At 38.7% G+C, this 12,499-nt stretch overlaps 1 protein-coding gene across 4 annotated transcripts in view; it reads left to right on the forward strand.

The window, feature by feature from the left end:
• The window catches only part of LOC105425275 (uncharacterized), a 198,616-nt gene that overhangs the window by 117,886 nt on the left and 68,231 nt on the right, over nt 1–12,499 (forward strand). For all 4 annotated transcript variants that reach the window (XM_089073501.1, XM_089073500.1, XM_089073504.1 and 1 more), the window contains one exon: nt 2,714–2,827. The gene's annotated coding sequence lies outside the window, so the exon portion shown is untranslated. The remainder of the gene's footprint in view (nt 1–2,713; nt 2,828–12,499) is intronic.

Consider the following 12,499-nt stretch of genomic DNA (forward strand, 5'->3'; position numbering starts at 1 on the left):
ATCTAAAATAAAGTTTTTTCCCTCCATGGGATAAATTCTGAAATGGATTATTTGTGCCGGTAACGACCGATCGCGAGCGGCAACAATGTTTGCAAGGAAGAACATACTTATTTGTGAGCTTACTAGCTGGAGCCGTATCTCCGAGCGTGAATTTTTGTGATAAGATTTATCGTGCCGTAGATGTATCTCGCCCTGGATGTATCTCGCGCGCGCGGTCTACTTATTGGTTAATAACACAGCAGGTCGAGAGACGGAAACGGCAGATACAAATTGCGAGCGGTGTCGGCGAACGAGCGCGCAAACTCGCGCGCGAACAATAGAGGCGAACGGTGCCGTGTGCCGGGGCGCTTTGGAAAAATGTAAAACGGGACGTTTGCTCGGGCCTCGGGAGTTCAAATGATACGGTAACGGACCGACGCTGACAAGTTTGCAATCGATAATCCTATAAATCCGCCGCCGTCGCCGCCTCCTCCTTCTCCTCCTCCTCCTGCTCCTCCTCGTTCGAGCGCGCAAATAAATCGATGGCCTCTCACCGACCGCCACGCTCCAGTCTTTTCCCTAATCATTCCGCTCTCTTCCTCGAAACTTCATTGTCGGAGAAGTTCCCGACGCGTGAAATGTCCATTTTTTTTCCCCAATCCTGACCGAGGGACGCGCGCTTTTATCATCGTGTTGAATTTAATAAAAAGAATAACGTTTGTGTTTGTGTAATCACATAAGAAGGTTTTTCGACTGAGAGGAAGGGAGGAAGAGATTCATGGGGGGGGTGGGGGGGGTTCTGGTTGGAAGAAGAGGGATCTGAAGGTGAATTTACAAGTACACCTTCAAGTTTCTAGAACAAATACCTGTACCTCATTGTGCAAGAAACTAAAATGTAGTGTAAATCCACGATTCTTCAACGTGCTAGGAAATTTCTAGGAGCCGTCCGGACTCGAAATACCCATGTAGGGCCACAAAGAGTTAATGCACGAGGCTTCTTTCGCGTTGGGTTGATTTTTATCGATTTCTTATCGAGAGAGATGTTCACAAAAAGTCGCGCGAGTTGCAGCGTGGGATCCTCGATCCTTATCGTGCGGAAGACGAGCATCCGCGAGAAAAGCTGTAACCTATGGGGATTACGACGCCGCTCGGCCTTCGTATAATACCATCTTAATAGCTTCATTCGATCGCGAAGGGGGCCCGAGGGGTAATTGATGGCCCTTCATTGTGTCCTGCCGCGGGAGCAACGCCTGGCGAGCGTGGCAATAAGGACCCGTGTCCTTCTCCCGGTGTAGGAAATTACCCCCCCCCCCCCCCTCGTTATTAATGGTTTCGTAAGCGCCATCCATGGTCAATGAGTAGCCGGCAAGCCGAATTCCCGTCACGAATGCATCCCAACGTTGGGCGTATCATGTTTCTTCGCCACGCGCCGCCACCCCCCCCCCCACTTTGACAAATTCAGCGAATTTTCATATAAATAATTAAATCTGTCTGTCGATGTTTCCTTGCAGAGGCGTGGGACATTCCATTTATCCCCATCGAATTGAAATTCTGATCGGAAACGTAAAGAATAGATAAAGAAGTCTTTCAAACTTTTTGAATTACAAACGTTTTATCTCGAATGCAAAATGACGCTTGTCATTGGCTTTTAAAGGTAAAGAGCGTTTCCCCGTTTTTAAATCGATACTTTTAAAAGCTCATCGCGATTCCATCCGCGATGTAGCATAATGCTACAATGATTTTGAATATTCCGTTTGACGCAACGTAGCGAACAGCCATCGGTTGCAAGTGCATGGTAAGAAGGGAGATCTAATAAGGTTCAATGTTTCCCTCTCGACAAAGAAATATTCCGCACATCGTCATGTCCTCTGCCCGCGAACGCTCGTAAAGATCGATGCGATTTTCGTTCACAGCTTCAGGGCTTTATCACGGTTTTCTACACCGATCTACACCGTTTTTCCCGAGGAGGCGTCGTGCCTCCTCGCCACCCTTCGGAAACAGACAAGGACAAAGCACCCCGACATAAATAATTTATCTCGGAGGCGGTTCCGTGGCGTGTGACGTAACGCGGCGACGTTGACGGCGTGTGCGTTGCATTAAATATGAAATCCAATATAAACTTTCGAGGCATATAAATCTCGAGTATCACCTGGCCACTATCTCGTCGCATTTACATTTTCCCCGTGCAAGCGTAACGCTCTAATTCTTTAATCAATTTTTCTCACATTAAGTAAGTCCCTCTTTTTCACATTAAGTAAGTCATTTAAAATATATAGATTACACAGAGAAAAATTAGTCTTAAATCAAGTATGTATTTTCATATGTAAGCATGAATATTATAATTAAAAAAAAAATATTAGTCTTGATTTTGTACTGATGCAATTATGCATATTATGGTTTTCATAATATCATATAAGACGATTTTCAGTCTTGAATTGATACTTGCATCAATACAAATTCAATATAAAATCAAAGCTGAAACTTTTAACGAGACATTCTTGCTTGTACAAGAGAATATGTTCCTTGATTTAAGATCAATATATTTTTCTGTATAATTTATATATTTATCCCAAGAAAAAGGACATTTGGATTTTTTTTTTTTTTTTTTTTTTTTTTTTTGATAAATCTCGATATCTAGCGTTTTAATTAAATAAACTTAGAAGAGCGCCTGGTGCGCGCGCAATTTAAGGTACACAAAACTCACCTTTCTGTCTTGCTGTTTTTTTTCTTTCAGGATGCAGGGACAAAGCCGGCGTAGCTCGGAGGTGGAGGTTGCGCTTATGCGCCCTGTAAGCACAGCTGGCTAATAGCCTCGGAGCCCGTCCCCGACACCCTGCAGCCACACCAGGTAAGAAGCTTTCGTGTTTACCTTGCGTATGCGTTCCACGTGTCCATATATTTGGACGGCTCGCGCGGATAGGCTGCGAGTCTCCTCTTCGTGTTTTACCCGCACAAAATCAGGATCGCCGCCGTGTTCTCGCGAGCGTGAAAATATCCGCGCGCGCCTCTACACGCGAGGCGATAATTAGCCGTTAATCCTTCTCCCCCCCCCTCCTCCCTCCCGCGAGATTAAGGGACGTTCGTCGAAGCGAGGTAACGCGCATACCTATGAATATGAAATGTATGTACGTACGTTGGTTAACCAACTTCTCGCATTTGCACAAATTAGATCGTCATTTATGGGAGGCAGTTCGGACAAAATTATTATCCAAGCGCTTTATCCGATTCCAACACGCTTTCTTAATTGATGCTTTCCGAAAATGGGGTGGGCTTAAGCAGCGAACATAACTAATTATCACTCGTCCGTATCGGTACGAAAGAAATTTTAAAAGTGCCGTGCGGCCATTATTGCACGATAATGGAGGGAATACAAATAGACTCGTTTATATTAGAATTTCGTTTGGTTAGCTATGAGAGAACATTTTCCTTGAGCTTTCATAGTTTGATTATACGTTAACGTCAGTTGCGAAGATACGATAATGGAATTACATATACGTAACAGTTGAAATAAACGTTTTTAATTGCCAAATTAATTATTTGCAATGTTAAAAGTTGAACTATATGAGAACAATTTTACTTAACAGAGTGTTTCCATCTGAAAAATCTGGAATTTTCAAGGAATTTTATTGAAAATCAAAAATTTTTTTGAAATTGTCTTTTCTAATATCTTGTTTTTATAATCGCGAGTTGCTGACTAAATTATTAACGATAACAATGAATTTCACTCTAAACACTAATTTTACGAGTAATTCATTATTCAGTATTCAAAATAACAATTTCGTGTTGGATGCAGTTTCGTAATTAGGATGAATATTTATTTTAATAGTTTTGTAAAAGTTGAATTTTGCACCGGTTATGCATTATACATTTTTTTGTTTGTAGCTTTTGAAAATAATGTTTAAAAATTTTATGCAATATAAAAAAATATTTTTTTAATTTTTATAGTCGTTTTCAAAATGTTTTAAATTTAATTATTAAAACTCGAATGATTTTTAATTTTATTTTATGACTTACAAACTTTTATAAATAAAATATTAAGGACATATTAAGGAAAATATTAAGGACTTTTCGTAATATTAGGGACTTACGCAAATATATATATGTATATTTGTTTGTAAAATATATTTAAAAATACTTTCACTTGCACCTGGAATTTATAAGAAATTGTCTTGAAAAGCAGGGAATTTTTTTCGCATAGATATCCTATTTAATTTTATTTGCATTTAACGATACTTAAATTGCCTTGCTAATATATGCATATCTATGCACATAAGTCGAAGTTCCCTTGAGAAAATACATCATTCTAAAAACAACTTTGTTTTTATCTTAAATTTAATATATTCTAAGAACGCATGTTTACTACACATTCGTCATTTTCATTCAGAGCAACGCGATGTATGCGATGTATACGTACGGTCGTATTATACGCAGCTGTATCGCACAAAAGGGAATCGAGATGATAAAAAAATATGAGAGAGAGAGAGAGAGAGAGAGAGAGAGAGAGAGAGAGAGAGAGAGACGCATATACGGCGTATATGACGAACAGAATTCGCCACTGTCTTTCACAAGTATACACACATAAAACACACACACACACACACACACACACATCGAACTATGCGCGCGCGTAAATTGCATAATGCAAATCAGCGTCGTTCCGGGCGAAAGCTCCGCGGGGGGGAGGGGGGAGGGGGGGAAAATCCATCAAAATTCATGGCCGCTGCCGGTGGAGCTTTCTCGCGTAAGCACAACGACTATTTCTTTCAACTGTATTTTTCGGCTCTGAGCCCAGATCCCTGAGCTCTACAGCCCAGATCGCCCACGTCGGGAATTTCCAGCATCCGCTGGACCGAGGCATCTCTTCGCGCCCCTCCCCCCCCTCCCTCGCCACTCCCTCCTCCTCCTCCCGGTATTCTTCTCGAGAAATAAAGTTTTATCCATTGTCACTGAGCTGGCGTACGCGCGGATCCGGAGTTGCTATTTTTCTCGAAGCGCTACATCTTCCCTTCTCGCATTGTTAGAGTTGAGAGAGATACGCAAGTATCTCAGTAGATATTCATATATTAGCTCTCATATATTAGCAAGAATGTTGTAATTTTCATATAGAAGCTTTTCAATCTTGAGTCGAGCATTACATTTGCTCGACTCAAGATTGAAACAAAAGTAACGCTTGCATCGATATTTACAAATTTATTCAAATCAAAATTAAAATTTTTAACAAGATTGTAATCTCTCTAATATATTTTACATTGAAAAATATTTTTCTTTTGACTTGAGACTAATTTTTTTCCTGCGCGTCGTAAAGAAACGTAGTAAGTGAGAAATGCATTAATATTTTATTAATATTTCGTTTCTCCTTCAAAACGCGCTGTCACGGAAACATATAAATGCTCCTAAGTGCTTCTCTCTCTCTCTCTCTCTCTCTCTCTCTCTCTCTCCTGTATCTCTCTCATTCGCTAACAAGAGGACATCAATCGTTATGCATCATTCTGCTCTAATCCGCGAGTAGGCCGGTATTTTGCGCTTTCGATCGATAAACGTGCCACGTGCGTCGCGGCCACCGCACGGCGGTAAAATCCGTCGTATAATAAAATTCGTCGTAATTCGATGTAATTTATTTTGGCGTAATTTATTTCGGTTGTATAGGCCACGCTCGTATAATCTTCTCTGCGCGGCTCTCAACGCAAATGAACGTATTTTGTTTACTTTTTGCCCGATAAACGATGCTATCGATGCGCGTTGTTCAATCGAAATGTTTTTGACATAGAGTATTAAATAATCGCTTTTATGAAATTAATTTGATTTTCATCCGGGATTTTGCTGATGGGAAAATATCTATCGATCGGAATTTTCTGTTTTGCTGGCATTTCCGCGTTATTTTTACGAATTTTGTGAGTTCCTAAACGATGGACTCCTAAACGATGGTTTCATTGCTGTACTTTGTCGACTAGGGATTTGTCCAGGATTTTTGGAGCTCAGCTGATAAAAGACGTCAGTGAGATTGCGAACCGAATTCTTTTTTCTTATAATAAAATACTTTTGATGATGTTTACATATTTATATTTATTTATTTTATAATATTTATATCATCAATAGCGATTTATCGATGGAGATTTATATTTATGCAAGAGCAATAAAAAATAATAAAAGTAACAAGAAAATATATTTTACATTTCGAATGACGAACAAAAAAATGACGTGATAAATTATTGCCAATGATATAACGACAAATTGATATATGATTGATATTACAGATAACAAAAAATCATAATACAAATAAAAACACGAAAGATATATTTACAAAAATGAATATCCGGCACAATATGTATGTACTAACCTGACGCTAATATAACATAATGGAAATTATTTGTGAAGTAAAACAGGCACCGAAATGAAAATAGAAGAAGAAGAAGAAGAAGAAGAAGAAGAAGGAAATTATTTGTAATTAACGTACGTTGTACGTAAGAGTTGTACAAAAAGAGAGAGTGTGTCGAAAGACTGTTTTTTTTTTTTTTTTCTACGGCTGTTGTACCAGAGGTAACGTGCTATACGGGTTTGATAAAAAGTATTCGCACTGCCGCGTTCGATAATCGCGCCACGAATCGTCGGGGACGTATCCCATTTCGCACTGAAATCCTCGATAAACACGCTCACCGCTGTGCGCGCGAATCGGCGGGCGTATCGAGTATCGGGAGCGACCTTAGGATTTCGCGTAGAAGCCCGACAATTTCGAGCGTGAGGGAAGCCGACGGTGAGCGAATGAGGGAGACAGAGAGAGTAGATTGCGAGGCGGAGCGAGCGATTCTCGCCTTGCATGAATATTCAATATCGAGAGCCAGCGTGATTTCGCAAGCCAGCTACTCTTTATCGAAACTTTCTCGTCGCTCGACACCGTCATCGATAACTGTCTGTGAAAGGAATTTCTTTCTTTTTTTTTTGTTTTCTTTTCTTTTTTTTCCTCTTCCGCGATTCTGTCGCTCGGGAAAGCCGATATGTTTATTCGTCTTCCTCCTCTTTTATTTACTTATACTATTGCTTATTACTTTATTTTCTGCGTTTATTATTATTATTGGCTTATTATATTATCTCATACATAAAATCCAGATTTTCTTTACTTATATTGTTATAAAATCTTTATTTTATGTAGCGTATTGATGATAAAAATAATTTTTTTCATTATTTTATTACGCTTAAACAATCGATATCGTTTAGATTTAGCATATTTTAAATAATATATTTAAGTAGCATATTTAATGCTTACTTGTATGGTCACTGTTCACAAAAAAATTAATTTTAAATCAAGAAGAATATTCTCATATTAGCAAGAATATTATAATCTTTTTAAAAATTTTAATTTTGATTTGATTGAATTTGTTTTGATGCATTATTTTTGTTTAATTCAAGACGAAACATCTTCTGTATAAAGATTATAATATTGCTGTATTAATAAAATTTTTCTGCAATAAATATGAAAATATATAATCTTAACTTAAGACTAATTTCTCTTACATCCAAACAAAATGAGTTTTAAATCAAGACAAATATTCTCAAATATATAAGCGAGATTAGTCTTGACTTGATTAAATTTGTATTGATGCAAGTATTACTTTTGCTCAACTGAAAATTAAAAAACTTATATGAAGATTATATTGTCACTTGAATATCTATATTTATATTTGCTATATCAATATTAAAATTTTTCTTGTCTTAAGATTAATCTTAAAATTCTTCCTATGTTTGCGATCCGCGATTGTTGCTTCATTATGAATTATGTCCATATTAATTTCACGTGCCAAAATTGGTAAATTTTTTTCGCTCTTTTTTGCGGCGAAAGTCTCATTACGCGCATAGAATTAATCGGCCCTGTAATGAACCGTCGACCCAGTTTTTAAAGTTGCACGAACCGAGTCCCGATTGAGGGGAAACCGCGAATTGCCATTTCAGTTGTCATTTTCGCGAGTTTGTCACTTAATTATTCGCGCGAGCTGCTCGTCGCGATTTTTTTTCTCTCTGTCTGTCTTTATTTCCATTCTACCAAAATTTATCACGCTTCTTTCACATCGATCGATTAAACGTCGATTAAAATATCCCCATCCCTGCTACATCAAGTGACGATTATATTGATTTGTTTCCCATTTCCGATATGTCCGCGTAATGCCATTATTTTTTGCACACAGTGGAATTCGAGAGCTCTGATATGAAGTATCTCTTCGTTGTTGTACATTAAAACAAAACATCGATGCCATTATTTTTGAGATGCTGCTCATTGTCACACAATATGTACATTTTAGATAAGTAAATTTTAACAACAAAACTTTTTCAATGAGTGCACAGAGATGAGCAGATGCGTTTATAATTAATATAATCAGTTTTTAACATTACGTCATCATTCTATTACAAATTAGCGATGATAAAAAAAAAATAAAGTTCTATTATTTTAACCAATATATATATAATTTTCGACTTCGCGTTAGGCTAAGAGAGGGAAGTTTCGGCTGGTTCGTTCGGTCAGGTTTGCGCTTGTGGGTTTTGCAACAAAGTTTACCATTATTGTTATTATTATTTACCGTAACTACCGAGCTTTTATTCTCGCACGGGGTAATTTCTCCGTAATGCGCACAAAAGCGAAAACTCGGCGGATAATTCCCCGGGGACTTCAATCGCGCCTGCTCACCGCGAGCGGAAGGACATGTCAGCTGCAGCGGCGGTTTGTTGCTTTTGTGCGCAACAACGGGCGGAAATTTGGGGCGATCGGCCGGACCAGTCCGGGAATTTATCCACACGCGTGCTCGCGCCTGCCGTCCGATATTAGCAACAACAATCGGCGATAACCGCGTCGATAAACGCGCCCGTTGAACGACGTGCGCGGTCGACGCGGCGTAACGAAACGCGCTCTCGATGAAACAATGCGGGACAAGCGAGCAGAGCTTTTTTTTTTCTTTTCCCTCTCCCTTTCTCTCTTTTCTTCCTTCCGACCACTCTTGATAACGCCACGCGTGATCACTTCCCGCGCTTTAACGAACAAGATATCTCTATGATGGTGTGTGGTCTTTTTTTTTTTTTTTTTTTTTTCCCCTTTATAAAACTATTTTTCATTGGTTCGTAAAAGATTGGTTGAAGTTTAGCTGGTTTTATATCTCTCGTCTCAAACACAAAGAGTTGGAAAGTTGGAAAGAATAATCAATTTACGTCGACTGAAAAATGACATTCTTGTTCAAAAAAAACTTATCTGATTATTGTGAAATATTATTATGTACCTCATCGAAGGAGATAGATAAGCCGGAAAGCGGATGATCCAAATTCCTGGTTGAGGTGATATTTTTTAATAAAAGGAATTTCTTGCGAAAGAAAAAAGGAGGAGGATAATCGATTTCAAATTTAATTATCGATTTATTAAAGGGAAAATAATTCATTTAGCTTTAAGCGATCATGTTGCAAATCCAAAACGCGTGATTCGCGATTTAAGCAATTGTCCTAAATTTATAGGAAAAAAAAAAAATTACAAAAAATTATCTTAATCTTGAATCAAGAATAAATATATTTTCATATATAAGCAAGAATATTATAATCTTCATAGAAGATTTTTGAGTTGAGCAAAAGTATTATTTGCATCAGTACTTGCAAATTCAATCAAAATTAAGACTAACATTTTTAAAAAGATTATAATATTCTTGTTTATATATGACAATATTTGTCTTAACTTAAAACTAATTTTTTTCTTTGTATAAATTAAAAAAAAAAAAATAATTGTTACACGCCCAAGAACCTATTTATTGAATAATGCCATCTATTCTTTGAATCTATGGCTAATTTTAATAAATAAACGTTTGTTAGAGATACAGTCTCATGAGGATATTTTACTATAATTAATTACTGATTATTCGATGATCATCTGGCGAGAAATCGATAAACCAGAACGACAAACGACTCTCGTGCCGATTGGCGCGAGCACAGGTGGCTATAGATGCAGCCTGAGCTTGATGCTGTATTGATGATGCATTTCCACGAATACGAATCGAGCCGTACATGTTCCCGGGGACGGGTCGTATAATTATTCGTGTCACCGGAAAAATCCGCAAATCGTCGCCATCACTCGCCGGTCGATCGAACTAACAGCTCTAAACTCGTCGCCTGCTCGTGAATTCTTTCTCACCGCTCTAGTGAAATCTATTTCACTCTCGTCCCGAAATGTGCGGCAGAAGATGACACACGCGTGCATCTCGCGACAGCTCGCCGTGTCGTGTTCGTTATTTATCGCAAATTCGAGCCGACGAGCCAGAAATATACGCGAAAGTCACCGCCATGAAACGCAGCTAGAACGCACGATTTATTCGTAATAGATTTGGTTATTATCGCTCAGATTGAAATAATTGTACCGTCCTATATTTTTTTCTAAATATATCGTAATCGATGTGTATACTTTTTACTACTTAGTGTTTGATTAAATTTGAAATATTTTTGAAGCGTGTTATACGCAGAGAAAAACATTAATTTTAAATCAAATATTCTTCATATATAAGAATATTATATAATCTTAAAAATTTTAGTTTTGATTTGATTGAATTTGTATCGATGCAAGTATTATTATTTTTGATTAAAAATTCTATATGAAAATTATAATATTCTTGCTTACATCTATACTTGCATCAATAAGACTCGGTCAAATCAAGAGTAAGAATTTTTTAAGAGGACACTAATATTCTTAATAATTTTAATCTTGATTTGTTTAAATTTAAATTGATGCAAGTATTACTTTTACTCAACTCAGAACTAAAAATCCTCTTCCGATGAAAATTATAATCTTGCATCAAATTTAATAAAATTTAATCAAATTAGGACTTAACATTTTTCTAAGAAGATAAAAATATTTTTATACTTATACATGAAAATGTAGTCTTTACTTAAGGCTAATTTTTTCTGCGCGAGTCTCGGGCGACAGATATTTTCTCTTCTTTCTTTCTTTCATTCTCTTATTTTATATACAAGTATATAAAATAAGCGTCGATTTTACGTAATGTTTCACCGCGACCTCCGTAAATCCAGATAAACAGAGAACAGAAAGAAAAAACTCGTCGTTTCACTTTTGAAGAAGTTGCCGCGTCCGAAGGGCAGCGGAGTTATTCGTTCGAAAAAGACGCGCGGGCGACGCTGGTTTATTTACGAGCGTCGATTGTGACGAAACGGACGCGATGGCCCGTAAATCCATCCGCCGAGTAATAACGAGCCGAGTGCAACTGCGGGGCTGACCTAGCCCTCGTTCGCGTATTCTCCGCTCGTTTGCTTCTCGACTTCTCCTCTCGACTTCGCCTCGTCCCGAGGCTACGCGATCGATCGCCGTCTCGTTTTCATTCAATGCCGTGACAACCCCCGCGATCGATATACCATCGATGTATTCCGCCCTGCGATCGTTCGATCGCTTCACGCTCCAAGGCACGCGTCTCCATGAACGGAGAGATAACTTTTTTTTTTTTTTTTTTTTTTTTTCCAATTTCTTCCCACTCGCGAGGCTGAGGCTCAAGTAGTCCTTCGATCTAAGACAGAAGGAACTTATTTACTAATTACACCGCAAGAATGGGCAATATTAATTGAATAATTCGATTGATTGATAAGTTGATAGCGCGAATATCAACTATTCAATCGTGTGATATATAGCAGTTTTATAGAATGGAAATATTTGTCTTCGCTCATTTTCTTAAACAAAATAAATTACTATCAATTTTAAATACTTCTAAATATCCTATTTTTCTTTCGAGAGGAGTTTTTATCTACAATTTACACTATATTTCCCTAAAAAAAAATTCGTGCTTCCGCACTTCTGTCTCCAAGAAAGTTTCCTCTTGCTCGAATTCCGTGGACGCGCCACCCCCCCCCCCCCCCCGCCCGGCCTTCTTTCTCCACGTGTCGGGAACTTGTAATAATGCGAGCAGCCGGCAGCCGAATTTCGCGCGCAAACACGCGTGCGAGTCGGACGCGCGACACGCGCGCGCAGAGACACGGGTAGCTCGCTATCGCGGCGAGGAATAATCGGCAGACGACCGTACGTATAAATTCAAATGACTTTCGTTGCCACCGTAAAGCGACGCGTGAATATTCATCGGCCTCCGGATTACCGCATGCGTCCCTCGTCCCCGGGACATGTGTCCGCAATTGTGCCGCGAGTACACGAGACAAGGGGGAAGAACGGGGCTGGTCGAGGGTGGATTTCGGGGATTCTCCCGCGAGAATTTATTTCGGAAGAAGCTCCGGGAACTCTCAGAATTTTCCCTCCTCGCCTCGAATCGGACGCGAAGCGAATTCCAACGCGTTCTGGGATCGCAAATATTTCTATCGACGCTCTTTTAAATTTTATTAAATAATTCCCGATTTTTATTCTTCCTTTCTTTTCGCGCCTCTCCGATGATTTATTTGCGGGAATAATTGTCGGAGGAAATGTTTCACTCTTCCTCTTTCTCGTCTGTTTGCTTGGTTTGCGTATTATTGGTAAACAAAACGCGATCGCGGAGCGAACTCGCTTCTCGAG

The sequence above is a fragment of the Pogonomyrmex barbatus genome, unplaced genomic scaffold (assembly GCF_055798465.1).
Source record: "Pogonomyrmex barbatus isolate J1 unplaced genomic scaffold, ASM5579846v1 scaffold15, whole genome shotgun sequence".
NCBI lineage: Eukaryota > Metazoa > Arthropoda > Insecta > Hymenoptera > Formicidae > Pogonomyrmex > Pogonomyrmex barbatus.